Below are 6,000 nucleotides of genomic sequence, written 5' to 3' on the forward strand. Positions count from 1 at the left end.
TGAGCTTTTGGCCTTCTTTTAGAAGAACATCTAACCAACCTTTTCAGGGACCTAGTTTTTAAGTCGCCTAGGAGTCAGGACAAGATACACATTCAGGAAATCTCATGGGGGATGGAATGAAGAAAAATAAGAGAGATTCAGCAAAGAAGGGAGTAAATAATGAGAAAATTCCTATGGAAAATAGATGTCATCCACATAAGAAATCAGAAAAAAAAATCAGTTCTTATCACGTAACACATCTTTAATTTCCAGGTGAAGAGATCTCCTATAAGTGTTATGTGTAACACACATCTCCATTGCAGTTCTGACTTTTTGCAGCACTGAGAATCCACCCTGGAGAAAAGTCCTATAAGTAAGGATCGGGGCAAAGCTGTCACCTTCAACTCTACTTCTGTTCAGGCACTTCTCTGCAACTGGGTCTGAAGGCAGAACTGCATCCATCCATGTTCACCAGCAGGGTAACCCCTGGGAGGACCCACAACAGGAGAGTGGCCCTCCACGTGCAGAGAATATGGCAAGGCTCTTAGCTGCAGCTCCCACCACACTGCACACCAGAGAATCCACAATGGAAGAAGCCCTCTGAGTGTAAAGAGTGAAGCCTTTAGCTTAAACTCAGCACCAGCAACTCCACACCCGAGGGAAGCCCCTCAGATGCAGGGACTGAGGCAAGACCGTCTCAGAAAATCACCTCTGTTCTAGGGCTGCCTGGGTGGTTCAGTCGGTTAAGTGTCTGACTCTTGGTTTTGGCTCAGGTCACGATCTCAGGGTTCGTTAGATGGAGCCCCACATCGGGTTCTGTCAGCGCTGACAGTGTGGAGCCTGCTTGGGATTTTCTCTTTCCCTCTGTCAGTCCCCTGACCCTGCGTCTCTCTCACTCTCCAAACAAGAAAGAAAGAAAGAAAGAAAGAAAGAAAGAGAGAGAGAGAGAGAGAGAGAGAGAGAGAAAGAAAGAAAGAGAAAAAGAAAGAAAGAAAGAAAGAAAGAAAGAAAGAAAGAAAGAAAGAAAGAAAGAAAGAAAGAAAAGACAAGACAATTACCTCTGTTCTACATCTGAGACATGCACTGGGAAAAAATCCTATGCATGTAATGATGTGGTAAAGATTTTAATTTGAACTCAGAGCTCATTCACCACCAAGTACTGCATGTTGGGGAGAGATTCTAACTTGCAAGCAGTGTGGAAAAGGCTTCACTCAGAACTCACATCTCCTCCAGCACCAGAGAAAACTTATCAATGTAAGGATTACAGCAAAGCCTTCAAGCAAAGTCAGCTCAAATCAACATCAGTGGATCCACCCTTAGACAAAACCCCATGAGTGCACTGAGTGTGGGAAGGCTTCAATAATAGTTCAGGATGAAGCAGGCCCAGAGGCTCCATGTTGGAGAAAAACACAATGAAGGTAAGGAATGTGGGAAATCTTCATTTGGAACTCAAATTTTATTTACCATTGGAGAATTCATCCTGGAGAGAATTTATTTATTTATTTATTTATTTATTTATTTATTTATTTATTTATTTATTGAGAGAGGGCAAAATTGAGCAAGGGGCAGAGAGGGAGGGGTAGAGGAGAGAGAGAGAGAGAGAATCAGGTCTCATGCTCACCTGAAGTGGGGCCCGGGCTCACCCGCTATGGGACTTTGAACTCACGAACTGTGAGATCATGACCTGAGCCAAAGTCAGATGCTTAAACGACTGAGCCACCCAAGTGCCTCTGGAGAGAAAATTTTAAATATAATTGTTGGTCTATGTATCCCCAAGTGCAAGTTAGCACGTCCTCCTCTTTTTGGCCTGATCATCCTAATCCAACTACTTCTTGCCCCTCCCCAGAATGCTCACTGTGCTCCAGCCATTCCTCTCTGCTCTCTGTCTGCAGTACGTACTATTTCAGTTTCTACCTCTGGGCCTTTGCTTTTTCTGCTCCCCCAGGTACCCTCTGCCCACCTCTTCCCCTTTCTTTGATCCTAGCTAGCCTTAGGACCTCTTGAAACTACAGCCTCCTTTATCTCTGTTTTCTTAAAGAAAGACTTATTCTATTTCAAATTCATATGCTGAGTTTTTGTTATTGTTGTTTTATACTTTTATCTTTTCTTTTCCCTCCAGTTGACTCAATATCATTTCCAACTCTGCTGTTGTAAGCTTTTCTACAGCAGGACAGTTCAGGAAGTTGTAATGTTCCTCAAAGGGATGAATGAATGGAATGACCAGTGAGGATCATTGTACCAGTCTGTGTCCAATTAGGAGACAGAAACAAACAGTGATTTAAACAAGAGAAGTTTAATAAAAAGAATGATCAAAATATGATGAAAAAGTAGCCTATAAGATGGAAGAGAGCTCTATATGGTATCATAGGGCTGATGGAGACACCAAAGGAAGGACAAACTTGGAAAGGAGGTTTCTTTCCAAGGCTGAGGTTCAAACCTCGTTGGGGAAAGTATAGCTGTAGTCCTCTGGATGGCAGAAGAATTCTGATTTGCTCAGGCCAGAGCTAGTTTATATTTGCTGGGCAAGCAGGAAAGAACCCTCTAGGGCATGGGTAATCTATAGCCAGTGAACAGGTACACAGATGGCACCATTATGGCCCTGAGCACATTGTATTCACATTGGGAGAGTCGCTGGGGACAAACCTGGGGTAGAGATCCTTATTGGAGATTGAAATGCACATTAATGAGTATGTGTGATTAGGATTTAATGCACAAAGAAGTAGTTAATGATCACCAGGCATATATGCAAAGAAGGAAAAAGAGGCCATCTAGACTCACTAAAAGTTACACTAATATTTACCATTGATGTGTGTCTTTGAATGAGTGTTTGCCTTTCAGATTTACTTATCTATGACATGTGACTTAGCCTTCAGAGACTGTTCACATAGTATGAATTTTCTTAAATACCAATGGGAAATATTATCACAAAATTGCACAAGTAATAAAGACAAAATATTCCTGCAATCTCACTATCTCAAGAGATTGTATTTTCATATTTATATGTCCACTTTTAGTCCTTGTCCCATATATAAACATAATTTTTATAATCTTAGTCATAACAAAATGTTAATATTTTAAATGACTGTTATATTGGACAACTTCCCTCTCCCCCATTTCCATACGATTTTCATGATTATTATTTGTCAGCAAGTAGATGTATCTTTATTATCTGTTCCCCTCATCAAATGTTAAATTAAATTTTTGGGCAGTGATTTTATCTTAGTTTTTTGGTTTTTGGTTTTTGTTGTTTTTAAACTCAAGACATCCATCACAGTGTCTGACACACTATAGGTAGTAACTTCTTGTTATTTGAAATTATTTGATGGACATTTAGGATAATTCTTGTTGTTAGCTGTTAATATTAATATTGCTATAATCAGCTTGGTGATTGTAGCTCTTTTCCTTCTTTTGTATTATATACCTGGGATGAATTTTTAGGAATGAGACTATGAATCCAGGAGTATGAAGATTTTTGTTTAGAAAACGTCATAACATAGCCATACCAATGGCTAGTTCATACCCATTTATTCTGTTTCCAGCAGTTTGGCAAGTTAGCTTTTGCTTGCAACCAACGGTGGATATTATAATTATTTTAGAGGTGGTTAATTTAGTAAGCGTAAAATGGAATCTCAGGGTATTTTTTTTTGACGTTTATTTGTTTTTAAGAGACAGAGAGAGACAGCACAAGCAGGGAAGGGGCAGAAAGGGAGACACAGAATTGGAAACAAGCTCCAGGCTCTGAGCTGTCAGTACAGAGCCGGATGCAGGGCTCAAACCCACGAACCGTGAGACCACGACCTGAGCTGAAGTTGGAGGCTTAACCGACTGGACCACCCAGGCGCTCCAGGGTATGTTTTTAAAAATATTTCTTTAATTGTGAGATTGTGTGTGTTTTCATGTTAGATTACCAGTTATATTTCTTATGGTGTCAATTAATACCAGGTACCATTTTATCTGCTGAATTTTAAATATTTTAAAAAAGAACTTAAGATCTTTCAAAAGACAGATGTCATCCACATAAGAATGGTGATATCAATGTAACTTTCTTTCCTTAGATTTTAGGTAAATTGTTTGCCCTGAGGCTTCAACTCTCTGATGTATTCAAGGGAAATTTTCAGATTATCCAGCTATTTTTTGTTGTAAGGGTATAGCCATCCTCTTCAGTTTTCAGCCTCTTGAGAAGAGGTGGATTTCTTGATTTTTTTTTATTTTTCAAAGTGGACCACACTTAAAACCAAAATGAAACAAAACACTAACCAGCTGTTTGCAGATACTCAGTAGCAACTAGTGCAATGTGACGATTTTGGGGAAAGAGGAGGCACAAAACATGAACATCATATTCACCCAGACTTTCTCCCTGGAGTATTTGCCTAGTGGCACAGAGAGTTAGAGCCTTTCTCATTGTGTGGAGGAGGTAGAGATTAGACCCTCTATATGTTTTGAATATACTGTATTAATAAGGGAGAATGTATAGAAAGAGCACCAAATTGTTGACAAGGGATGGGAGCGTGTGACGTTACTGGTTGGCTGACCTCAGAGCCATGTTCAGGTCTGCCCTGTATGGTTGTGATAGTTGTGTCATGACTAGAGTAACTGGCCTTCAACTGGGGAGTTGAAATCTGCCCTAATTCCCCTTGTCCTGTCACACATCCATGAGATTATATCTGTTTAGGGGATACCCTTTCCTAATAGGCACTGCGGTGACAGAAGGGCTATTCTGCCTATTCCCAGCACCTTTCTCTGTTGCATTCTTTCACTATAGAGTATGGAGAAGCTAAATATTCAGTTTTCTAGTCTATCTTCCATTCTTTCTTACAATGATCATGGTACAGACTCCTGGTCTCCATTCTCTTTACTCCTCTAGAAATTATCAAATTTCCTGATTTCTCCTGTAGGTATGTTGTGACCAAACATTCTGGCCATCGTGATGAAATGGTATGTGCAGCTCTCTGGCCATTCACTTAAATATATGTCCAGTACCCCCATTAGACAAAGGAAAACAGGATCCCACCCCAGGGCATGCAGCACTTCTTGGACTTTGGACTTCCTTTACATTTTTTAAGTCATCTACTGCTGCCTGAGGGTGGCTGGGTCCAAGAACAGATTGTGACCTGTGTAAGCCCTGGGCTCTGCGTCTCCCCTTTGGGGCACTCTCAGACCTTTTACCCAGTGTGTGGAGTTGACCAGGTACACACCTATAAGGTTGTTCCAGGGTCTCGTGGCTGGGCCGCAGTTTCAGGAGGGTGGCTGACATGGTTTTTCTTTCGCAAGATCACATGAGGCTGGGCCATCAGAATGATGGTGACAGTGATTTTGGGTGTTGACAGCAACTCATGTCACTCACAGGTTGACTCCAGGGCTCTGGGCTACCGTAGGTCCGCTGCTAATCCTTGGGTATGAGCCACATGTATGCCTTGTTCATCTGTGTTCCTACTGCAGTGCTGCCTATGTCTACAATACCCAAGGACAATGGAGGTCATAGGAAATGTGCTTTGTCTTGTGACACCCCCTTTGCTGGCATCCAGGGTGGTCACTGTCCCCTCCACAGGCTCTGGCACCACCTGGGGGTAGCCACATCTGTCTCCTCTGAAGGCTTTCAACAGGCTTTTGGATAGATGTCCTCTCTCATCTTTACTGATGCAGTGATGCTATGCTGTCCTGGGTCTGCCTTAAGCATCCTGGATGGGGATGGACATTTTTTAGGTAAATTGAACTGTTCTTCTCACTCTGCTCATGGGCCTGTTGTTATCTTCCCCACTGGTGGTGGTGTGTGGAAGGGAGAGGTGTGATCAACACCGAAAGACAACACATTCTAGGAATGCAGTAATTACTGTAGTGGCTGTAGTCTGAATGGTTGTGTCCCCCTCAAAACTCAAATGTTGGAATCTTAATACCAATGTGATAGTATTAGGAGGGTGGCCTTTGGGAGGCGCTTAAGCATGAGGGTAGAGTTCTGATGAACTCTCTGGGATTAGTGTTCTTGTAAAAGGGAACCCACAGACCACCTCAGCCCCCTTCTAC

Source organism: Herpailurus yagouaroundi, unplaced genomic scaffold (genome assembly GCF_014898765.1).
Source record: "Herpailurus yagouaroundi ecotype Mexico unplaced genomic scaffold, PumYag 159, whole genome shotgun sequence".
In the NCBI taxonomy this organism is placed as follows: domain Eukaryota; kingdom Metazoa; phylum Chordata; class Mammalia; order Carnivora; family Felidae; genus Herpailurus; species Herpailurus yagouaroundi.